This window comes from Onychomys torridus, chromosome 6 (assembly GCF_903995425.1).
Source record: "Onychomys torridus chromosome 6, mOncTor1.1, whole genome shotgun sequence".
Taxonomy (NCBI): Eukaryota; Metazoa; Chordata; class Mammalia; order Rodentia; family Cricetidae; genus Onychomys; species Onychomys torridus.
In genome coordinates this window covers 6,842,806-6,869,176 of record NC_050448.1, presented here as the reverse complement: position 1 = coordinate 6,869,176, position 26,371 = coordinate 6,842,806, and the positions used below count along the sequence as shown (strand labels likewise).

The 26,371-nt window shown below is 39.9% G+C and overlaps 1 protein-coding gene across 1 annotated transcript in view; it reads right to left on the bottom strand.

Moving 5' to 3' along the window:
* Nucleotides 1–26,371, bottom strand: part of Spata16 (spermatogenesis associated 16) — a 250,773-nt gene that overhangs the window by 125,874 nt on the left and 98,528 nt on the right. The gene's annotated exons all lie outside the window — the stretch shown is intronic.

Here is a 26,371-nt window from a genome sequence, read left to right as displayed (position 1 = left end):
GTGTGTGTGTGCGCATATGAATGAGTGTGTCTATGGGTGCATGAGGGGTGCACATGTGTTTGCACAAAGAAGCCAAGGGTGACTGTGGGAATCTTTCTCTGCTCTTCTGCTCCACTCTTTGAGGTAGGGTCTCTCAGTTAAACCCAGAAGGCACAGATAAAGCTGGCTTTACTTAATCTAGCTCTAAGGATGCCCTGAATTGTGGTGGGTATTGTGTTCCCTGAAATATTGTGTGTTCCCCCAAATAAACATATCTGGGGGCAGAGAACAGACAGCCACTAGAACAAAGCCAAAAATGGTGGCTAGAAAATGGGAAGAGTAAGCCAGAACAGAAGTTGGGCGGTGGTGGTACACACCTTTAATCCCAGCACTTGGGAGGCAGAGCTAGCCGGATCTCTGAGTTCAATGCCACTTTAGAAACAGCTAAGCATGGTGACCCACGCCTTTAATCCCAGAAACCCAACCTTTAATCCCAGGGAGTGGGGGCAGAAAAAGAAAGGTATATACGGCGTGAGGACCAGGAACTAAGAAGAAGTAAAGCATGTAGTTAGTTAAGCATTTGATTGGTTAAGCGTTCAGGCTTTGGAGCAACACAGTTCAGCTAAGATTCATTGGGATGAGGACTCAGAAGCTTCCAGCCTGAGGAAACCAGATCACCTGAGGAACTAGCAAGGTGAGGTAGCTGTGGCTTGTTCTGTGTCTCTGATCTTCCAGCAATCACCCCAATAACTGGCCTCGGGTTTGAGTTTCTTTAATAAGAACACTTAAGATTTATGCTGCACTGAATTCCAGTTCAAGGCTGGAATTATATGTGGGCAGCAGCTCTGTTCACTGGCATTGATATGGACTCTGGGGACTTGAATTCTGGTCCTCTTGCTTGTGTGGCAAATACTTTCAGTATTGCCTTCTCCAGCCTGGTCCTTTTCTTTTAATCAGCACTGGCTAGTTCTCACGTGAATTATCATCTCCCAAGAGGTTTGTCTGGTGTTTGCTCATGATTAGACTGAAATGAGATAGTGTAGGTAACAATGACACAGCAATAATTCTGTGTTTGTGCGGCATACTATCAGGGATAGCTGATATTGTGCTGTTATTACAAGTAATATTAACATCAGTACCATTTATTATTATTATCAAATGACAAATCACTTGATTATGTCCATAGTGTTGGGTTTCTTAAGCAACAATAGTTTATTGGCTATTCTTTTCGAGTTGGTGGAGACTCAAGGGGTATGGAAATGAATACACTTTATTATTTAGAGCATTTTTCAGTTCACAGAAAAGCTGAGCAGAAAGGGCAGCATTCCCACATGTCCAGTGACTTCCCCCTTCCAACACTACATATCAGAATGGTACATTTGCTTTCTATGACGAATCTGCATTTTTATATTACCATCTCCAAAAGCTCATAGTTAATAGCAGATCTCATTCTGACTGTGTGAATCTCTTGATCTTTTACAAATACACAATAAAATGTGTCTAGCATTTAGTTTCATAAAAATCCTCTAGGTGGCCACTCCATCCCTTCTTCCTAAACAATGGCCACTACTAAACTTTTTAGTAATATTGTCTTTTGCAGAATGTCATAGAGTGGAATGTTATAACACGCAGAGTTTCAGATTAGTTCCTTTTACTTGGCAATATAACTTTAAGGTGACTTTCATATCTTTTTGTGGTTGTTAGTTCATTTGTTTTTAGCACTGGCTGATATCCCATTGTGTGGATATTTCATAGTTGTAGTAATGTAGCATAGCAGTAACCAACTGAAGGACATCTCACTTGATTTTGAGAATTAGCAATTAGGGATACAGTTGTACACTTTGCTTCTCCATCACCACTTCATGATGTCAGTGGTCAGGTACTCATTCAAACACATGTGTGGTGGTATCTTGTTACCTTTTTCTGACATGAATGTCTAGTGACATCTCTCCCTATGGCTAGTTCTCATTGTGCATCTTCCTTGGTGAGGTGTCAAGATGCTTTAAGTTGGGTACTTTCATTTCGTGTCATGTCTTAAGAATTCTTTGTATTCTTTGTATACTTGCTGAGATATGTATTTTGTAAATTGTTCCTGGAGTAGTTGGGATCAAACTTAGGGCCTGTATGAGCATTTTACACCGGAACTGTACCTCCAGCCATTTTCACTCTTTTGATAGTGCTTTTACTATCAAAATGTAAGATGTGTGTGTGTGTGTGTGTGTGTGTGTGTGTGTGTGTGTGTGTGTGTGTATGTGCATGCATATGTGTAAGTGTGAGTGTATATGTATGAATACATACCCATGTAGAGGTCAGAGGTTGATATTAGGTGTCTTTTGTGGTTGCTCTCTACTTTACACTTTGATATGGATTCAATCACTGAGCCTGGAACTTGCTGACTGGCTGCTACACTCTTGGCATTTGAGCCCTGGGATCTACACTTCTCTGGCCACCTCTATCAACATGACTGAGAGCAGACTTGCACCACTGTGCCTGCTTTTACCTGGGTGCAGGGATCCAAACTCAGGTCCTAGGACTCATGAAATAAGCACTTTACCATCTGAACCATCTCCCTGGTACACAGATTGTTATTTTCACTTTTAATGAAGTTCATCTGGCAAATTATTTCTTCTATGGATCATGCATTTGGTTTTAGACATAAACAGTCATTCTTAGACCTAACAAAGTTTTCACAGGTCTTCTCATTTACACCTATAATCTATTTTGAGTTAATTTTTTTGTAAACTGTGCAATATTTTTATTGAGATTATTTTAGATACATATGTCCAATTGCTGCAAAACTGTTTGTTGAGGTGGCTATTTTTTTCTCTATTTTATATCATTGGTCCTATTGAAAAATATTAGTTGGCCTAGATAACAAAATAAAAGTCTTATAAACAGGAAAGAAAGTAAAATTATCTATGTTTACTGGTGATATAAGCCCATGGTTAAAAGATCCCACTAGAAGATTCAGAGAAGTGGTCAACACTTTGAGCAGAGTAGCAATATACAAAACCAATAAATAAAAACCAGAAGCTTTTCATCTACAAAACTTTCTGAAAAGCAGTCAAGAAAATAATACAACAGTCTCAAACAAACAACAGAAAATACCAAGAAATAGACTAAAGACTTCTACAATAAATCTCTAGACCACTGAAAAAAGAGATTGAAGAAGACACAAATGGTGGAAGCCTTCTCATGCTCATGGGTCAGAATTAACATTGTGAAAATGACCTGTAGATTTAATGCAATCCCTATCAAAAGTCAATGTCATTTTTCACAAAACAAAACAAACTCCATGATCCATGGAAGCACAGGAGATTCCCAATGGCCAAAACAACCCTGAAGAAAGCAACACCATGGACATCCCAGGACTTGACTTCAGATGGTGCTGGAGCCAGAGCAACAGAAACCAGCCTTGTGTGAGTACAAAACAGACTCATGGATGAATGAGGGAACAGAAGACCCAGACATAAAGTCCCACAGTCACAGCCATCTGATTCTCGACAAATGTACAGAAAACGTGGACTAACAACTGTTGCTGTGGAAACTGGACATTCCATGTAGGAGCCTGCAACTAGATCCCCATCTCTCAATTGTACAAAGAAGCAGTTCAAAATAGACCTAGAGCTTTAATGTCAGACCCAGAGCTTGGATGCTATTAGAGGAAAATGGGAAATGCTTCAAGATACAGGGATAGGCAATGGCTTCTGAACTGCTCCAGAAATGACTCCAAGAGACCAGGAAATAACAATAGTTGACAGGAGAATTGTATCAAGTTAAAAAGCATCTGCAGAACAAAGGAGATGGTCCAGAGTGAAGAGGCTACAGAATGGGACAATCTGGATCAGCTAGTCATCGGATAGTGGGTTAAGACTAAAGAACTCTTTATCCATTCTTCAGTTGAAGGGCATCTAGGAGAAAATATGGTACATATACACAATGGGGTACTACTCAGCAGAGAAAAACAATGACATCATGAGGTTTGCAGGCAAATGGATGGATCTAGAAAAAATCATCCTGAGTGAGGTAACCCAGATTCAGAAGGACAAACACGGTATGTACTCACTCATAGGAGGATACTAGATGTAAAACAAAGATGACTAGACTGCTACACAACTCCAGGGAGGCTACCTAGAAAACGGGACCCTAGGAAAGACCCAAGGATCACCCAATGACAGAGAATGGATGAGATCTACATGAATAACCTGGACGACAGTGGGAGTAATGAAGGGCAAGATTTGAGGGAAAGAAAGCTTAGGGGAGCAGGAGATCCCAGCTGGATCAAGAACAGAAAGGGAGAAAGAGGAATAACAGACCATGATAAATGAAGACCACATGAGACCAGGAATAGGCAGAGTGCTGGAGAGGTCCCCAGAAATCCACAGTGATACATCCTCTGTAGACTACTGGCAATGGTTGAGAGAAAGCCTGATCTGACCTAGTCCGGTGATCAGATGGCTAAACACCCTAACTGTCATGCTGGAACTCTCATCCAATAACTGATGGAAGTGGATGCAGAGATCCTCAGCCAGGCCCCAGGTGGAGCTCCAGGTGTCCAACTGTTGAGAAAGAGGAGGGTCTGAAAGAGTGTGAATTGTTGAATCCAAGATTGGAAAAACACAGGGACAAATAGCCAAATGAATGGAAGCACATGAATTATGAACCAAAGGCTGTGGAGCCCCCAGCTGGATCAGGCCCTCTGGATAAGTGAGACAATTGAATAGCTTGATCTGCTTGGGAGGTACCCAGTCTGTGGGACTGGGACCTGTCCTTAGTGCATGAGCTGGCTGTTTGGAACCTTGGGCTTACACAGGGACACTTTGCTCAGTCCGGAAGGAGGGGACTGGACCTGCCTGTACTGAATCCACCAGGTTGAAATGAATCCCCAGGGGTGCCTTGATCCTGGAGGACATGGGAATGGAGGGGAGGGGCTGGGGGGAGGTGAGGGTGGGTGCGGGAGGGGGGAGGACAGGGGAACCCATGGCTGATGTATAAAATTTAAATTAATAAAAAAAAAAAAACTAAAAAAAAAAAAGACTAAAGAACTCAAAAACCCAAACACTAAAAGAACAAATATTCTAAACCTCTTCAATAAATGAGTAAATGAGTAAAATAGAACCTTAAACTTTGTATATATTAATTGTAGAAATTAATGGATTTCAACACACATTTTTAAGTGTGATTATATTCACTCCATCCTCCTTTCGTTCTCCCTCTCTGAGCCTTGTTCTCCTTTTTTTTCTAGCAGCACCCTTCAGCTTCATTATATTCTCCATGTGAGGAATGTGTAACGTTGTGAACATTATTAAAAACAATATAAATGATAAGTAAGCACACGAGAAAGTACTCAAGGTGCTTAGTCACCAGGAAAATGAAAATAAAATCGACACTGAGATTCCACGTCACCCAGTCAGAATGGTTCTCATCAACAAAACAAACAGCAATAAATGTATAGGCAGTGGCGAAGATTCCGGGTGCCCACCCTATGTGGGGAAACTCCAGGCAAGTCATATTAAAAATACAATTATATACTAAATTCTTTTAGAATAGAAGAAAACTGTTTGAAGGTTTAATGAATTTAAACTCCTGGTCATACCAGGGCTTCAGTAACACACTGAAAAGCACCAGTGAAAAGTGGTATTCTTGCCTTGTTCCTGGTTAGAGGAAAAGCTCTAAGCTTCTGGCCACTAAATATACATATTGAAGGGTTCGTCTGCAGACATTTATCAGGAAGTTCTCAATTTCAAGTTTGCAGGCAGGTATACAATAAGTGTGCATTGGTTCTTGTCAAATGCTGCCCTGTATCTGTTGATATAAACCAGTAACATCTTCTTTAGCCTGTTATTACAGGCACAGACTTGAGTCCTGGAACACTTTCTGTAGTATGCAGGTTCTGTGCCCCACAGAGTACTGGACCGGGAACACACAGTTAGAAGTTAAAAATACAGTTTATTAAAAGAGGGAAATAAACCCTTGTGAAAATGGGGGCAGGACAGTGAGCTGAGGAAAAGCTACTGAAGTTCTGGGCCCCAAGCCTCCAAATTCTCAGTGGAGCATTTACATAACACTTGCCTCTTCTCATGTGTGTACCATTGGGTTTTTGAACATCTTCCATTTGTTGGATGACTCACAAGTGGGGGAAATCCCAGTAGTTCTCTGTCAATGGATTACTGTTTCTTCTAAAACATTTTTATAACACTAATCTAATCTAATCTAATCTATCTATCATCTATCTATCTATCTATCTATCTATCTATCTATCTATCTATCTATCTATCTATCTATCCAGAATTAGCTCACTCCATAACACTGTTATGTTAATCACTTTTCCAGGAGTAAACTAGACTTTCCTACCTGGATTAATTCCACTTGTTCATGAATACAGTTCTTTGTATTTTCTTTGATTTCATTATTAGAGTAATGCTGGAATCACATTAGATCACACTCTATCTTGTGGAAGAGACTATAAACAACTAGTATAATGTCTTACTTAAATACCGGAGTTCAGCAGCAAACTCAGCTGGCTTTGTGCCTTCTGTTTTGAGAGACGGTAGTGGCTTAGTTTCATGCAGGATTTGAGGAATTACTGTTTGGATATGACTTTTGGAAGATTTTGTCATCCAAAGATAATCCAAATCAACTAAGTCATCAGATCTGAGATGCAGAATGTTGATACCTTCTTTGTCTTGTTAATACCACAATGTCTGTAGTGATGTCCTTCTTCCACTTCTGTAATTTCTCTCATCTCTTTTACTTTACTCACTTAAAGACTTGCTAATTTTACTAGTCTTTTAAAAAGAACTACATTTTTGTAACTTTCCCCCAATGTTTTCCTATTTTCAGTTTTATTGATTTCTGCTTTAATTTTTATTTCTTCTTCTCTGCTTAATTTGTATTTAATTTGTTCTTTTATTCCTGGTTTCATAAGCTAGAACCTTAGATAGTTGATAGTAGATATCTTTTTCTTTCTGAGGATTACTCAGTGCCTTAAATTTCTCTTTGATTATTGCTTTCACTGTTTTTCACACCTTTAATAAATAATCATTTTCATTGAATCCAAAATATTTTAAAATTTTTGCTGAGGTTTTGACTTATGTATTATTTAGAAATCTGTTGTATAATCTTTAATTTTGGCATATTTTAGCTATCTTTATTAATTTCTAGTTTAATAACACCATGACTTAAAAATACATATTGTATGATTTTTAGTGTTTAAAATTCACTCAGGTCGGGGTTGGAGATGTATCTCATTTGTAGCCTGCCTAGCATGCATAAAGCTCTGGGCCATATAAACCCAGCATAGTGGCACCATCTGTAATCCCAGTACTTAAAAGGTCACAGAAAGGTCAGAGGTTCAAGGTCATCCTCAGCTATATATAAAGTCTAAGGCCAGCCTAAGATACATGAGACTTTATCTGAAAAAAAATCACTAAAGTGTAACTTATGATCTGATTGTATTCTGTTTTTGTGAAAACATGCTTTAGGAGAATGTTTTATCTACCACTGTTGAATAAAGTAGTTTATAGATGTCAATTATGTTCAGTTGATTAAAGGTACTGCTAACACTGAGTTCATTACATCCTTACCAATTTTCTGCTAGCTAGAGCTGTCCATCTCCAACACAGAGGTGTTGACATATCCAACTATAGCATGGGTTCATCTATTTTTTAACTTGTGTTTCTATCAGTTCTTGCTTCCCATATTGTGACAGTGCTATGTTCATACATGTTAAAAATAGTTAGACCTTCTTGCAGAATTGATTTGACAGTGCTATGTTCATACATGTTAAAGACAGTTACACCTTCTTGCAGAATTGATTTCTTTGTCATTATCTGATATCTTTTTACTCACAGTCACATCCCACTCTCCTAGGGGTTTTTCTTCCCAAAATTGGTGCAGATGTCCTTGCTTCCTTTTGATTAGTTATCATGATACATATTTTTCTATCATCATATATGTCTTTTTCCATTCTTTTATTTTTTTATTTATACTTTTTGTCTTTGTGTGGGAATTTTATGGACAGAAAGTAGATCTTGTGTTTTTCTCCATTCTAACAATCCCTGAGTATTTAGAGGGCTGATATTAAATGATTATCTGTATAATGGAATAAACATCCTGTTGGTTACTTTTCTGTTTATTGCTCTTGTTTTATATTCCTGCTTTGATTTTCTATGGCTTTTTTGCCCTGCTTCTTACTGAACATGTTAGATAAGTCCGTATTCTCTCTTTTAAGCATAAAGTTCTTTAGTGATTGCCATAGAGCTGACAATGTATTTATTTACAGTGAATCCAAATCCACTCTGAAGTAGAACTACACCACTTCATGAGTAGTGCATGTCCCTTCTGGTTCTTCCAGTGCTTATGTCTTTCATTTTATTTACCATAAGTACATCTATGTGAGAATGTATAATCCAATACACTGGTGTTATTATTTTCAACAAGCTGTTACTTGTAGTTTGCTAGCAAAATATCCCCAACGCTGCACTTCCAGGGATGTCCTTGGTTCTCTGACTAGGAGGTACTGAGGGAGCTCTAATTTCTGCTGAATGATTGCCCCTGTCTGGAGGTACATGTGGGGTTGGGTGGTGGATGGGCATGGGACTCAAGCTCCAGTCCAGAGGTTAATCCCTCCTAGTGAGCAGCTTTTGAACTGGATCTCTAGATTTTCACTAAATGTGGAGTATATCTATTCTTAAATATTCTTCTTTTATTATTTTTCCATCCATCTTCTATATGATTTGGGCGTTTCCTATTCAAAGGGCAAATTATGTGTAGTAGTGGAATACTATATGAAATACTACTGGAATTAATCTCTACATGGGAGACACACTCTTGTCTCCTCTTTTTAAAATTTAAGCTAATCAAGCAGGTCAGTTGTCTGACCAAGGTAGGAAGCCAGTTGCTCTTACATAAATCTATTTTCTTTCCCATAATCCCTGCAACCCCAACACAACCTCCTACAGAGCACAGCTTTGCCACTTTGTACTTCTTTTTCTTCTATCTTTCCCTTTCTAAGTATGCTTTCCCTTACATGTAGAGCATGCTTTCTCTAGAGCCCCTTCCTCTACTGTGCAACTGACGTCCATCTGGCTTAACTAAAATGTCATTGACTTCACTCTTTCTTCCTCATTCTTCTCCTCTGGGCAGCTGCTGAAATTTACAGCTTACATGCTCTGGGATTTTTATTTTGAAATTCTAATAAACTTGTCCTCAAGCTTAAAAATAAAATTAGATCCTACCCTGTTGATGGGGGTACAGGTGAGCTGGCCCTGAGGACATGAAATCAAGAGAGCTGACTCCACTCCTCACTGGTCATGAGGTATGCATGAGGGAAAGATGACCTCCCTCCCCTTGCCACCTGTGTCAGGCAGAAGAGAAGAGCTGGCCTTGGGGGCACTAGAACAAGAGAGCTGGCTCTGCACCTCACTAACTGCCACACTCAGGAGAGCGGGCCCTGCACCTCACTAACTGCAGCACTCAGGAGAACAGGCCCTGCACCTCACTAACTGCAGCACTCAGGAGAGCAGGCCCTGCACCTCATCTGGGCAAAATAGTAGAGCTGGCCCTGGTGCAGGTGAGCCTACCTGAGGGTGTGAGAGCAAGAGAAAGGCCCAGCTCCTGCTACCTGCTGTACTGGGTAAATTAGCTGAGGCAATGCTGGGGAGCTTGCTCTGGTGGTGTCAATGAGGGAGAGCTGGCAGGCTGACTAACCCAGTTGCCACTTAGGCCCAGAACCAGGGCTATCAGTTGGCTTACACCAACAACTACCTCATCAATGAACTACTGAAGCATGTGAAAGGACTTGACCTGCAGATCCAAAGCTGCAGGATCTCCATGACACAAGGCAACAACAGGATATCCAAGAGGAGTCCCAGAGAGGAAAGCCCAGTATCCAGGGTGTAACAGAAGCCAGAGGCCTCAAACCAGACCAACAACTCATTACAATGAACACTTACAAGTAAAGATGTATGGACTAAACTGCAGACTCTATGCTGGTACACTTTTGTATGTTAGTTTGTTTTTGCTTTTATTTCTTTTAAATTTTATTTATTTTTGGTGTGGGGGGGAGGTTGCAAGGGCAGACAGTGGATATGAATGGATGTTGAGATGCATGAGATTGGATTGCATGATGTGAAATCCAATCAATAAAAATGTCTAAAAAAAGAAGAAAAGAGAAAACAATTATTTTTCTATTATGTTCATTTCTCAGTCCCCTTCCTTCATACAGATATGAGTTCTAAGCCCAGATCATTTTCCTTTTCTCTGAAAACAAAAAACAAAACAAAACATTTCTCATAAGGCAGATGTATTGGCAACAACTCAGTTTTTGTTCCTCTTAGTGTGTTTCTTTCTCACTTTTGCAGAATAATTTCACAGGAACAGAATTCCAGGTTGGTGATTGCTATAGTTTAAATGTTTATGTTCTTCCAAGATTCACGTTGAAACTCAAAGCCAAATGCAATCATCTTAGGAGGCTTGGGCCCTTTAGGAGCTGATTAGCTCAAGAGGCTCTACCTTCGTGAATAGGACTAGCATTCTTAGTAGAGTGTTTGTACCAGTGAGTCTGTCTGTTTTGTGCTCTCTGTCACCTCAGTGCACATATGGTGTCATCTGCTGTAGGTAGGTCTTTCCTAGACATAACTCTGCTGGTTTCTTGATCTTGGACTTTTTTGGCTCCAGAGCCTCAATGAATCAATTCTCCTTCCTTACAAACTACATTTGTCCTGAGCAGATTCAGGACAAACTTGGTACAAGAGTGGGATACTGCTATAATAAATACCACAAAACATATTGAAGTAGGTTTGGAACTAGATAACAGGCAAAGGCTGTAATATTTTAGAGGTGAATGCTAGAAAAATAGATAAGAGAGTATTCTGGCAAGGATTCAGAAGAAGTAAGCTGTAGAGAAAGCCACAGGTTGTTAGAGGGTAATCGAGTGGCTATGAACAGAATATTGACAGGCAGAAGAACAGTGAAGACCATTCTGATAAGGGCTCAGAAGGAATATTCCGTATTCCAGTACACAAATCCTTAGTTCTCTATGTACATGCCAAATGGATCCAACTGTACTATGAGCATCCCTTCCAGAAGCAATAGAGTGAATTCTGGTGCATCCACATGGTGGTACCTCTGAAAATGTGAAGAATGCAAGGGCTGTATGGACAAGGCTAGCTCTGCAAGTTCAAAGTATTTCCTGGAGAGCCTTGAGACACAGATAGTGAAGTGTCATAGGGTTGAACCATTGGAACCTTTACTCAAGGCAAAGACTAGCACAGCCTGTGAGGACATGGCTTCTTTGAGGCCTCAGAACCGAAGAGCCACCGATATGTGGACCACCAGAAACAGGGACAAGCACATGGCAGGGCCTGTGCAAGACCATGGGGTACACATATCTAGAATGGGAGCTAACATCCATCAGGACATGACACAAAAATTATTCTTCTGGGGCCTTAGTATTTGAAGTTTCAACTGAATTTTGGACTTAACTTGAGACCCATGCCTCCCTTCTTATTTTGTTTTCACTTTTAGAATGGGAAGTGTGTATCTTATGCTAGACTTGGCATTGTGCTATGGGAGGAAGCCTTCTAGCTTCTTCAGCTCTCCATCGAAGGGGAATTTGTCTCACACAGAACCCTACCTTAGCCACATCTAATATAAACAGTATTTAGCTGAAGAAATGGATGTTAGACTTTTGAGTGGATGCTTAAGTAAGTTAAGAGTTTGGGGACTACTTAAATGCGTGCATTTTGTACGTGGAAAAGATACGACCTTTAATGGCCCTCGGAATTCTTGTGCCTCTCCAAAGTTCTTGTTGCTGTTCCACTCCTCAGTGTAATAGTGTTAAGAGATGAGGCTGTGGGAGGAAGAACTCTGTTGTCCTTTGAGGTCTCTTTCAAGAAGCCTGTGTGGATGGACTGTGAACATCACTAGTTGCTTCTTCATTGTTGATTATTTTCTCCCATTAACCCTTAAGTGCAACAGGATGGCTACAGAAAGGTAAAGTTGGTATTTCTGTTGCATAAATGAGACTCTGCTAAAATCTGAGCAAGTTAGCATCTGACCAAACAGTATCTTTTAAGGGTAGCTCCTCTAAGATCAGGTAGCTCTGCTGTTCTTCCATTTGACTCATTTCCTATGACTTTGTGTCCCTGATGGATTTAAGAAGGCATGTTGATTTTTCAGTTCACCAGCAATTTCTTTGTTATTATCATGGAGTGGTGACTTCTAAGTTCCTTACATACTGGACTGGAAACCAGAAGTCCATTAGTGAATCTTGCCCACAACAATTATTACTGTGGTGTTTACTCATATTGATTTTCTCTCATTCTTTCTACATTTATTAACGGGCATTCTTCTGTAAGGAAATGTTTTTCTTTATGCTCTGTATACTTATTTATTAAAACATTTTTGCATTACCATTGAATCATGGGTGTTCATTGAATTGCAAGAGTTATTATCTGATATTATCAATATTTAGTTTGAAACTCAATTATTTCAGCTTTGGCTCTTGCACATAGTTTCTGCTTACTTCCTATGTCTATGAGGTATTACAAAAAAAAAAAAAAACCTCATATGGAATTATACTGAAACTGCTATTTTCATTTTTCCTAAAAATATTGTTAACCCTTAGAGGTTTAGTAACTGTGTGCTAATATAGCATACAAATAGGGGAAGGGAGATAAAGCCTAGAGCCTGAACTGAATGTGGATTTTAAAGATCATTCACATTAATGTTTCCTGTAGTAGTAACAGGCTCAGTGAAAGAATTGGGAGAAAGTTTCAAAGAAACTATTGGACTTTTCACATTAATGTTTCCTTTAGAAGTAACAGGCTCAGTGAAAGTATTGGGAGAAAATTTCAAAGAAACTATTGGACTTAATGCCAGTACTGGCCTTGGATCTTGGGAAAACACATCAAGTCTTGCTTGAGAATTTCTAGACAGAGCTGTCAGCATCCTGGTTTCCAGTTATAATACTTTCTACAGCATACATGGAAGACCAAAGGAGAAAAAGGGACAGGGCATTCTTGGAAAAAATCAGTTGGGAAGATTATTTTGTTTTACCAGATACCAAGATTTTAAAACTTGTTTTTATAACTATAAAACTATTTTATAATAGATACTGTAGTCTTGGCAATGTAATAGACAAATGTATGAGCCAAATAGAGACTAGAAATCAATGTGTTCATATACAAAACACTGACATTGACAGAGCTAATCTTGAAGATGAACAGTAAAAGAATTCAGTAAGTTGATGCCAAGGTAACCGGTTCTCTGACAAGGCAAAAACACAGCTGTTTTTTAATGTCACATCATATATGAAAATCAATTATTATATCATTAAGTCAAACCTTCAAAGGCAAAGGGAGAACTTTAAAACTTTCATAGTCAGTGTAGATATTAACTTCATTTAAAAAAATTTCTTTATTTACTTGTGTATGGGCACATGTACCATTAGAGCACATGTTTGGACACCAGAGGAGATCTTTCAGAAGTTGGTTCTTTATTTCCACTATATGGGTCCTACAGGTCCAGCTCAGGTCATCATATTTATCATGGAATATGTACTGGTTCTTTATTTTTTATTTTTTGGTCAATTTGACATAAGCTAGAGTTATGTGGGAAGCAGGCACCCCAAGTATGGAATTGTCTCTACCTTACTAGCCTGTAGGTAAGTCTGTGGCGGCATTTTCCTGACTGGAGATTGAGGTAGGAGGTCCCAGTTTACTGTGGGTAGTTCAACCCCTGGGAAGGTGATCTTGGGTTGTGTAAGAAAGCAGGCCAAATAAGTTGTGGGGAACAAACCAGTAAGCAGCACCCTCCATGGTCTCAGCCTCAGTCCCTGCCCCCAGGTTCCTGCCTGGAGTTCCTGTTCTGACTGCCTTTCATGGTGGATTGTAAGCTGTCAGCTGAAATTAAAATCTTTCCTCCAAAGTTGCTTTTGGTCATAGTGTTTATCACAGCAATAGAACTAAGCAGGAATCTTAGAATTCAAGGAGTGGAAATCATAAAGGAAGTTGATCAAATGTGATTATCACAATGTCAAACCATTAGACTTATCTGCTGTGGGATGTCCTTCTGTTCACTGTGAATGTGTTTTGCTCTCACTGGCTGATAATAAAGCAGCTTTGGCCAATTGTGAGGCAGGATAAGGCGACCATCAAACTGAGGACAGAGGTGAAGAAGGGCGGAACTGGGGCAGATGTCAGTCAGCCACCGAGGAAGCAAGATGTGGAGAAAATGAGGCAACAAGCCACAAACCATGTGGCAAAACATAGATAAGAAATATGGGCTAATTTAAATATAAGCTCTAGCTAGTAATAAGCCTGAGACATTGGCCAAGCACTTGTAATTAAGGTAAGCCTCTGAGCAGTAATTTGTGTATAACCGGGCTTACCGACAGCAAGCTCCACCTCTGTTTACACTTATCCTTAACAAAAGATGCAATGAAGAATGTTTTTTATAAATCAGAAGAAGCTGCCTACAATAAATGTTTCTACAAATTATTAGCTACTGAGAATTCACTGAAATCTTAAGATTTAGTGATTAAAAAGACAACGTAATAAACATTGTACCAAAGATGAATATGAAAGTGGGTATTTCATAGAAGAAATATGACTGTATTAAAAAGTACTAGAACTGTTCACCAGTAATTAATAGAATGAAAATGAGAACAAGGAGACAGCACTGTTTCAGAGTCACTGAACGCCAAACACACAGACTCTGATGCCTTGAGCTGCACACTTCCATGCAGGTGTCTGGCAGTGGCAAACAGTTAAGCCCAAATTTCAGATTTGCCTGTGATCAGCAATGTCATTTGACATGTTCTTCAAAGCTGCACAGTATAATATGACTTCTTTGCAATTACAAGGAATGAAGATACTGTACACAAAGAAATGAACATAAAGTTTGGCAGAATAGACCGTTATAGACATAAACTTGCGGTAGCCACAGGGCAATATATCAGGGCTCAGATATTTGTCTTTAATGCTTAACATAATAATAGCAGCAGTAATCTTGACGGAGGCATACTATGTGACAGACATTGTTTTGTTTGTTATTTCATTTATTTCCCAGTATTATTTTGTAATATGTTATTATTTTGTCTGTGTGGATATGTGTTTCTGTGTGGATGGCAGAGGACACTGTTGGGTGTCTTTATTGACCACTTTCCATCTTTTTATTTCAAGACAAGCCTCTTACTGAACTTGGAGTTTACTAATTCCTAATTCATGTTATCAAGCCCAGGGATTGTTCTGTCTCTGTGTCCCCAGTGCTCCGACTATAGATGTATTGCCATATCTGGCTTTTATGTGGGTGCTGGGGATCCAAACTCAGGTCCTCCTGCTTATGTGGCAAGCACTTTAACGGCCGAGCAATCTCCCTAGCTGGTGTGGCAGAGTAGTCTTATTTCTCTTTTGTGGTTGAAAAAACGGAAAGTTAAAGCTATGGACTACCTTGCCCAAGGTCATTTCTAGCCCTGGGAGTGGGGCACACTGCTCTCTGTCTCCACTTCAATTCTCTAGAGTAGATCATTTCTGAACACTCGGATCTGGAGGCAGAGCTTTTGTTTTAGAAGCAATTTTCATAATTAGTGGAATCAAGGTTAATTTATGTGCATAATAGTTTGATGATCTGATGCCAGTATTAAAAACTGGGGTGGGAATATCAGTTGGTGTTGCAGACTGTGTGTTGCTAGAATTTTCAACCTGAGTTTTGGTTAAGGTGTCTTTGTGTTTTGACCAAAATGATGTAAAAGGAAGAAGATGAGTTGGAGCCATAACCATCTGATGTGACTCCTCTCATCCTTTGAAATTCCATGTCTCCAACTTGAGAAAGTCCATATTCTAATTATCAGCAGGAATACATGAAATATCACTCAAAATGAAACAGGATGATAAAATTCTTGATATATTCACACACACATAATCTGACAATAGGAAGCATTTGCCTCACCAATTCAACCAGCTGGCACCGTACCCTCTCAATCTCTGTGCACCAGTGGCCTCCCAGAGGCACCGATCTTGAGAGCAATTGCAGATTTAATAGTTGAGTGCAGCACAACTCGGTGATTGCTCTTTACTGTCTAGAAACTTATCTTCTTTAAAAAAATATTTATTTTTACTGCTGGTGTGTGTGTGTGTGTGTGTGTGTGTGTGTGTGTGTGTGTGTCCACAGTGTCCAGACAAAGGTATTAGATCCCCTGAAATCGGACTTACAGATATATGTAAGAACTCAAATCTGGTCCTTTGTAAGAGTAACAAGTGTTCTTAATCACTGAACCATCATTTCAGGCCCATCACTGTTTGTGAAGTAGCTTCATCTGTCTTCCAAGAGCTTTTAATTAAAAATACTTATTTTTGAGTGTGGTGTATTGATGTTCTAGGTGCACACCTGTCTGTTCAGCATGAACGCCTCATACCTGTGGAGGAGAGAAGAGGGCAGATCCCTGCAACTGGAGTTACAGAAGGTTGTGGGTCCTCTGGAAGAGCAGCCAGTGCTCTTTTTGCAGAGCCATCTCTCCAGCCCCAATATCTCTAATTTTTAATAACAAGAAAAACAATGGTAATAGATCATGTTTAAGTTGATAGTGTATTATGATGGGCTAAGTACTGTGTTGAATGTTTTTTTTTTCTTTATTAAGAAATTTTCTAATCACTCCACATACCATCCACAGGTTCCCCCTTCCTTCCTTCTCCCACCCCAGCCCTCTTTCCCAAGCCACCCCGTATCCCCACATGACCCAAATTGAGGTCTCCCATGGGGAGTCAGCAGAGTCCAGCACACTGAGCCTAGGCAGGTCCAAGCCCCTTCCCACTGCACCAAGGCTGTGCAAGGCACCGGATTCCCAGAAGCCTGCCCATAGACCAGGGACAGATCCCGATGCCCCTGCTTGGGTGGCCCCCAAACAGTTCGAGCCAAACAACCGTCTTCCATATCCAGAGGGCCTAGTCCAGTCCCATGGGGGCTCCACAGGCACCAGTCCACAGTTCACGGGCTTTCACTAGTGTGGCTGGTCATCTCTGCATGTCCTCCCATCATGATCTCGACATCCCTCTCCTGCAGTATCTCTCCTCTCTCTCATCAATTGGATTCCTGGAGCTCAGCCTGGTCTCTGGCCTTGGATCTTTGTATCTGCCTCCATCAGTCACTGGACAAAGGCTCTATGATGACAGCTAGGTTATTTATTAGGCTGGTCACCAGAGTAGACTGGTCCAGGCACCCTCTGGACCACTGCCAGCAGACCAAGGTGGGGTCATCCTTGTGAGTTCCTGAGAGCCTCCCCAGCACCCTGCCTCTTCCTATTCCCATGATGTCCTCATCTATCATGGTATCTTCCTCCCTGCCCTCCCACTCTGTCCCTGTTCCAGGTTGACCCTCCCATTTCCCTATGTTCTCATCCCCCCACTCCTTGCCCTCTGCCACCCCCCGACACCCAGTCTGCTCATGTAGATCTCATCTACTTCTCCTTCACAGGGTCATCTACATGTGCCCCTCCTAGGGTCTTTCTCTGTTAGCTAGCCTCTCTGGAGTTGTGGGTTGCAGCCTGGCCATCCCTTCCCTCACATCTAGCATCCACTTATGAGTGAGTCAGAACCTGGAAACAACCTAGATGCCCCTCAAATGAAGAACAGATAAAGAACATGTACATATACACAATGCAGTACTGCTCAGCAGTAAAAACCAATGATATGAAATTGGCAGGCAAATGGATGGAACTAGAAAATATCTTGAGTGAGGTAACCCAGACTCAGAAGGACAAATATAGTGTTAAATACTTGATATGAACTATCTCACTTAATCCTCATAATTATCTGTATCATATATGTGGTTCTCACCTCCAGACTACAGAATGAAGTATGGAGACAAGTTCTGTCTGTACTTAGCACCTTCAGACTGAAGCCTAGTATGCTTGGCAGCCTTCGGAAAAGAACATACAGCCCCAGACTTCAGTCTCATGCCCCTTTGGTTGAACATGTCCTTATTTAATTGACTCTTTTCATCTCATTTTTTGTAGAAAATGTGGAATCATGTGGACATTGATTGAAGGAGAAAACAGTCAGAAGCCATCATTTCTTTACCTTTAGAACACAAGATATGAGTGCCTTTAACCGTCTCTCTTTGTTACCTTCACCTAGGTACATGGTTCAAGTGTGTAAGGCCAGAGGGTGACATCAACTGTCTTCCTATTACTCACTCCCCACATACTTTTTTGTGTGTATGTGACAGAGTCTCTCACTGAACTTGGAGTTCACTGACTTTGGTAGGCTGGCCAGCCAATGAGCTCCAGGTCTGTACTGTACTATCTGTACTACCTGTCTCTATACTCTCTGGTGCTGGGGTTAAGATATATGCTGTGGTTGGCTTTTTAAAAACTATATTTATGTACTTATTTGTGTGTGTGTGTGTGTGTGTGTGAGAGAGAGAGAGAGAGAGAGAGAGAGAGAGAGAGAGAGAGAAGAAGAAGAAGAAGAAGAAGAAGAAGAAGAAGAAGAAGAAGAAGAAGAAGAAGAAGAGGAAGGAGGAGAAGGAGGAAGAGGAGGAGGAGGGGACAGAAGGGGGAGGGAAAGAGAGTATGTGTACATGCCATGGCATGCATGTGGAGGTCAGAAGACAGATTGTGGGAGTTGATTCTCTCCTTCCACCATATGGGCTCCTGGGATTGAACTCAAGTTGTCAGACTTGGCTGTATGCACCTTTACCTACTGAGCAATCTTGCCAGCCCTGTGTCTGGCTTTCTATGTGTGTTCTTGGGATCTAAACCTAGGTCCTAATTATGACACAGTGGACACTTTACAGACTAAGCGATCTTCGTACCCCAAACAAGTTTTTAAAAGTTATTATTATTATTATTATTTTATTTTATTTTATTTTTATTATTTTAAGAGGCAAGGCTAGATTTACATCGGGAAATTTTTTTTCTCTGAATTCTGTTACTGTACAGAGAAATATTTTCAGGTACTATTTTAGTCCATGAACTATATATTTATAAATTATTTTAGTAATGTTTAAAGATAACACAAATTCATAGCATGTCATTACTATTATTATCACAGTAAACATTAGTGCAGAGTGTTTGCTTTTCTCTCATGAATTTGTCAATAGCCATACCATCAGCCAGGGTTTTCAAAAGAACTTTTTAAAATATTTTTAAATGCAAACACCAACCCAGCTACAAACCCTTCAGTCTACAATGGTACTCTGCCTACAAGATATGATAATGGACAAACAGTGGCACAAAGCTGTGGAAGTAACCAACCAACATCTGATTTGACTTAAGGCCCACTCTGTGAAATGGAACCACTCACTCGCTGATACTACTTGGGTAGCCAAATATCTGAGACTAGATAGTCCAGGGACCTAGAGTAAAACCGAATATCACTGCTCTGGAAAAAAGAAGAAGAGTAGCAATAAAGCGACTTTTACTGACATTCTGTAAGTATTTTTTACAGAAAAAATTATGAATTTCTATAGTAATTTACTTGTAATTTGGAACATATCTGAAAAGCCCGTCACTGAATTTAGCTTGCTTTTCTTTAGTTATCTGCTATTTTAGTAATAATATTTTTGTTATACTATTAGATAATCACAATTCTGTAACTTTATTTTTTTAAATATTTATTTTGATTTATGTTTCTATGTGTGGGCTTGTGCACATGAAGGCAGAGATGCTGGATTCACCAGAGCTGGAGTTACAGTGGCTGTGAGACACTGAACATGGGTCCTGGGAACTGAGCTCAGGTGCTTTGCACAGGCAGCAGACGTTCTTGTCCACTGAACCATCTCTCCAAGTCCCCAGTTCTGTAAACATCCTTAGCACAAAACATTGCTTATGAACTGGAAGCTTGACTGTTTAAGTTTGACGCATCCCTCTGAATTGTGCCCACTACACCTCTACCGTTGAGGTAAAGATACAATGAACTGTGATTGAGAAGTGAGATGTTTGACTTAGGCCATGATGTACAATGAGCTTTGTCTCTACTAATGTTGGCTTAGAAGTCATACATCATGAACAACATTTTGACAGCACATAAGTGAGGATTCACACAGCTTTGTGATACTTACACATGGGAAAGTCACTTAATAGAGGAATCAGTCAGTTATCACAATCATCTCCCAACATATGGCCCCAGATAGGCATTTTCACGTGATGGATGCCAGACCACATGCACAACTGCTCTGTCAATGTCAGAGTGCCCCGATAAAGGGAAAGGTGAATAGTTTATGAACAAAAATTAGCCCAGAGACTTTATTTAACCTATTTCTCTGCATATGTAAGAACTGATTTACCTTAAAAAACCCGATGCATTTTTAATGCCTTGCGTGGAGAATGAATAGGTTTTACACTTCTAATTGAGTCAACTGGGTTCCAATAAACTCCCAACACTACTATCACCTCTTCAGAGTCACTTGTCTGGAGTCTTCCTGTCAGAATATTCTCCTCCTTTGCAAGACACATAATAATCTCATTTAAAATCACGAGTTCTGTGACTCTAGGAAAGCAGACAGAGGTCCCCCTGCTTGCTGTTATGATCCTGCTCCTCAGTGACTGCTTATCTACAGTCACTGTTTTATATCGCTCAATTCCTGAACACTTCAATTTATTTTTGGATCACTCCTTGGCAGACGCTGATTTATATATGCATAGCTTCCAGCAGGATCAACCTCGAAGGAAAGAGCAAGAAGAAACAGGAGAAGCAGGTGCAAGACAGGAATAAAACCCCCAAGCAAATCCCCCATGTTCCTGCCGGTCCTCATGAAGCCCACTGGCTCCTGCCTCTATGAACCTCTATTATCCATCTTGTCAGTGAAGGAAGCCATGAATGAATACATCCTGAAATACTATAAAGTAACAATCACGATTGCTTAAACAAATAGGAATGAGTCTAAGGTCTCTTGGTGGCTATAGTTAGACCAGACAAAAATTTTGTACTTCACCGAAAAATTGATATGAAATGTGTCATACTTTAGGCACAGCTGACCATCTATTCCTAAAAGATCTATTCTGTGTTAATGCATTTGCCTTTTGAAGTTATTGTTGTGCACTCATCTACAGACCAAATTTCTAAAGCATTCAAGTACCTCAAATTATCCCTAACCCAGTGTCAAAACAAAGAAAAGAAAAACAGCTGAAATCACTAATCAATTTTTTAAAAAGGCAACCACCAAAGAGGATGGACGAGTGCAGATCCACTGAGCACAGCAGACAATGCCCACACAGGAGAAGGATGCTAACCTCTGTGGGGCAAGACAAGGGAGGGGGGACATTGGAGAAAGACGCCAGTGGCCTGAAACATGTCACAATGTACATCCAGTGACTTCGTCTATTTTATACTGTTCAGCAGAGTAACTAGGGAATACACTGTGTGAAGAATAGAGGCTGAGCAGGCCGATGTCAACAGCCTTCTTGTGGAAGGCTTAAGGGCAAGAAAACCTGTACATTCTCAGATGTGATGGTGGAAGGGAGTAGATAGGGCAAATTCATCTTTATTAGGAACATCCTGCCTCAGTAACTAACCTATGCCTGCAATGACAACATCTATCTACTCATGCAGGGTTACCCTCATGATCCAGCCCTCTAAGTAAAGTCTCTATGGTTCCACTTGCAAGACCCCAACACTGCTGCATTAGCTATAGTTTCCAATGCAGAGCTTCCATGTATCATTGGCAGAGGATGAAGCCATGGCCTGAGATGGTGAGACAGGAGCAGATATAAAGTGCCAGAAGCTCAGAGGGCAAAGAGTGGAGGCCAAAGCTGAGAAGTGGGCAAGAGGGAGAAAACTAGTACAGCAACAACAGGCATAATTCTATGTCATTTTATGTCATATTTTTATCCCCAAAGTCACTGTAATATAAAATTGCTCTGAAATCCAGTGCTTGGGTAAGGACATTACTTTTAAAAGGGCAAGAATAAGACAGTTTGGGATCACCTGTCTGTCTGTTTCTTCATAATATAGCACACAGTATGTGCTATTAAGTAAGAGTGATGAAGGGCAGTGAGATGGGCCACCTGCCCTGAAACCCTGTGGTGGAAGGCGAGAACTCACCCCTCACGAGTCCCTCTCACCCCTCACGAGTCCCACTGTTTGACATTAGGCTACCTGGAGAGTCTGAGAGTGGGACAACCACAAGTTAGGGGCCTCACTGTGCCACAGTTGCAGGGTGAACAGTATATCCGGGGTGCTGTTGTGCAGAAGGAGGGTAACAGACTCTGACAAGAAGTGTAGATGCCAAGAAACTCCATCAACTCAGGCAGCAGAGTGCATGGGCACAGCAACCCTGGCCTCAGTCCCTCAGTGATGGGGAGCAGATGTCTTCTACTGACAATAACCCTGGAATGTGAGAACCTGGAATCTGAGGCCAGTGGGTAAACCAACCTCTGGGTCCTCTCCTGTCCACCACTGTAGAGCCCATGACTCTGAAGGTCTGATGGTTTGTTTTACATTGAAATTGCATCCCTGCAGTGGACTGACTAATACTCAGGTGGTCTTGACAATAGAGAAACAGTTCTCCTGCCTGTCCCCAGTACTGTTGCTTCTCACACTCTGAATGCACAGAGGAAACACCCTCAGTGAGGGTGCTAGCCACCCCATGTGTCAGAAGAATGGGAGCATTTGCCCAGCAACAGACTGCAAAGCTATGTATGGCCAGCAGAGGGCTCTGGTGAGCAAAGAAGGGAGGCTCCAGAGCAAAGCCAGCTCTGGGGGTGGGTAGCCATAGCCAGCCTGGCTCACCAGTCATCACCAGCATAAACAGCAGCAAGGACAAGAGTGTAGGAGTTACTACCCCGCCCCCATGGACATAACTGGCAATCTCAAATATTTGAAGACCCCAGAAAAGCTGCTCTCACATTTTATCCTTTTTCTTGCATTCTTTAGAATTCTAACAGTTTGACAATTTCTCATTGTGTATATTCATTTTACATGAGGCAGTGTTACATAAAACATTTCCACACATGTATATATATCGAGCATATTCTCTTCATGCCCATCTACTCTCTCACCTCTGTTCTTTCTGCTTCTTCCCACAATAGTTTTGTTTCTACTTTTATGGAATACATATGCACGTAGTGTCTTGTATCCATGTGAAATCTCAGAAGCACAGATGAGAAAACAAACACTGTGCTCGCCTGAATCTGGCTTACTTTGCTTATCTTCAGCGCAACATCTATTTTCTGGCAAATTACGTAATTTTTTTTAGGGTTGAAAAATTCCACTGTGTATGCTTGCATATTTTCTTTATCCATCCTACTGTTATCACACACCTAAATGGGCTCCATAACTTAGTTCTTATGAATGGTGACTCACATGACTTCTGTGATTTGGTTAAATACCCAGCAGTGGTATAGTGGGACAATTTTAGCTTGTTATGAGAAAGCATCATACTGTGGCTGGCCTTGTATAGACTATCACTAGTGTGTGCAACAGTTCCCTCTGAGTCACACCCTCACCACCTTTTGTAGTTTGTTTTCTGACATGCTGAGGAGAGAGATGGAACTTCAATGTAGCTTTAATCTGCATTCCCCGATGGCTCCCAAGGTGGAACATTTCATCCATTTTTATTGGCTATTTGTATTTTACTTTTGTTAGACTGTCTGTTCATCTACTAATTCATTTATTGATTTGGTTAATTTCTTGTTTAGGTTTTTTTAGTTATTTGTGTAGTTTAGACCCTAATCCTCTGTCATATGTACAGCCAGCAAAGATTTTCTGCCATCTTTCCCTTGGATTAACTGTGGCCTTAGCTCTGAAGAGACTGCAGTTTCGTGAGCCCCATTTGTCAGGTGTTGGTGTTATTTGGCCACTGACTAGCATCGTAGTTGGAAGTTCCTGCCCATGTCTTCCTCACCTTTTCCTCTAATAGTTCAAAGGATCAGGGTGTTTACAAAGAGGTCTCTGGTCCATTTAGAATAGATTCTTTATATAGGATGAGCAACAGGGATGTACTTTTATTTTTCTACATGTTGGTATCTAGGTTCCCCAGTGCAATTTGTCAAAAAGGTTGTTTTCCAAAGTATATTTTAGTGTCTTTTCCAAAATTTGAGTGGCTGAAGTTGTATGGATTTATGCCTGGCTTTTCCGTTCTGTTTCACTAGTCTGTGTGTCTGTTTTGTGCTAGCACCATGCTGTGTTTTATTGTTATGTTTTGTTTTTTCTATTGTTATTATTATGACTCTTCAGTTTAAACTGAAATCAGGTATGGTGTTAACACCTGCATCATCATCTTAATCATCATCTTCATCGTTATCATCATCTTCATCATCCTCATCATAATCTTCATCAATCTACTCAGCGTTGTTTTACCTCTTTAGGGTCTTTTGTGCTTCCACATGAATTTTAAGGCTCCTGTTTCTTCAGAGAATGGCATTGAAGTGTGGCTGGGACTGCACTGGATCTATCTTGCTTTTGGAAACAGTTGTTTCCACCATGTTAATCCCTACAGTTCATGAGAATTACCACCTCTACATCTTCTATTCTTTTTTGACTTTCCTTACTGATTTCAAGTTCTTCTTAGAGGGGTCTTTTGCTTCCTTGGTTAAGTTTTATTCCAAAGTATTTGTTTATTTTTTGAAGCAATTGTAGATGGGATTGTTTCCTTGATTTCTTTTACTGTGTGTTTGTTATTGGTATATATATAGGCTGCTGATTTTTGTATATTGATTTTATATACCATTACTTTGTTGAAGATATAAGAGCTTTCTGGCAACATGTCTAGGGACTCTTCTGTATAGAATCATGCCATCTGTAAATAAAGATCCTTTGAAGTTTTCCCTTCTAGTTTATATACTTTTTATTTCCTCTTTTGTCTTATTGCTGTATTTAAGACTTCAAGCACAATGTTGAATAATTTTGGAGAAATGAACACCCAGGTTTCTAGTACAAATAATTTGAGTTTCTCCCTATTTAATATAATGTTGACTGTAGATCTGTCAGACGCAGTATGTATTATGCTGAGATAAATTCCTTCTATTCCTAGTGTTTTAGGGTCCTTTATGATGAAAGGGTGTTAGATTCAGAGAAGGCCCAGATTAATAAAATTAGAGACAAGAAGGGGGTGGTTATTATCTCTAACAATAATAATATTTCATTTAAATCATAGGACATTAGTGAATATTGTTAAAATTTGTATTAAAAACTGGAAAGTATAGAAAAAGTGAATAAATCACTACACACATATTGCTTATGAATTAAGTCAAGGAGACATAACAGTGTAGACAGACCCACAGCAAACCACGAAAGCAGCAGCAACAAGGAAACACCCAGGACTAGATGAACTCCAGGCTAAAGTCTGTCTAAGCTTTAGGTAAGTCCAATGGTAACACTCTCCAAACTGTTCCATAAAACAGAAAGACTACCACCAAAGTCAGCCTGTAAGACTAGCATCACCCTGAAATCAGAACTGAATAAAGATACCCACTAAAAGAAAGCTATTAATCAATTTCCCCAATGAACATAATTGCAAAACTTAATAAGATCCTTACAAACTAAATTCACAAAGGCATAAAAAAATCATCTTTCATGATAAAGTAAGTTTCAGAATGCAAGGATGGATCAAAATTTGCAATTTAGTAAATACAGTAATCACAGAAATGGATTCAAAGATGGAAATCATAAAATAATTTTAATAGATATAGAAAAGGTATTTGATAAATTTCAACACCCATCACAACAAAAATCCCCAAAGAACATGTAAACAGAGGAATTTATTTCAACGAAGTAAAGGCTGTACATGAAAAACCACAGGCAACATTATACTAAATAGGAAAAAAAAGAAAAAAAACCTTGAAAGCATTTCCTCTAACATCAAACATAAGAGCATTCACTTTCTCCATTCTTATTCAATGCATTTCTAGAATACTTCACTAAAGCAGTAAAATAAGACAAAGAAATGAAAGAAATACAAACAGGAAAGGAAGAAGTCAAACCATAGTATTTTCAGAGCCATGGTCCTAAACTTCAGATGGTAAAGATTCCAACAGAAAACTTCCACGCCTCCCTCATAAACACTTTCAATAAAGTAGTTTAGATACAAAATTAAATTTCAAAACCAATAGCTTTCCTATATGCCAGTAATGAACTTGTTGAAAAATAAGGATGAAGAAATTTGTTTACGATATGTTTTAAAAAGCCTACAAAAGCTACCAAAAAGACTCCTAAACACAGCCTAGGAGAGGTAAAAACACAAAAATAATCCTCACCTAAGGAGTAAAAGACTTTTGCAATGAAAACTTTAAGGTATTGAAAATATTGAAGAAGACACTAGAAGACCAAAGGACTTCCTATGCTCATGAAGTCAGAATTAATATTATGAAAATGGCTATATTACCAAAAGAAATCAAACAGATTAAAGGTAACTCCCTTCGAATTTCCAGTGAGATTTTTCATAGAACTAG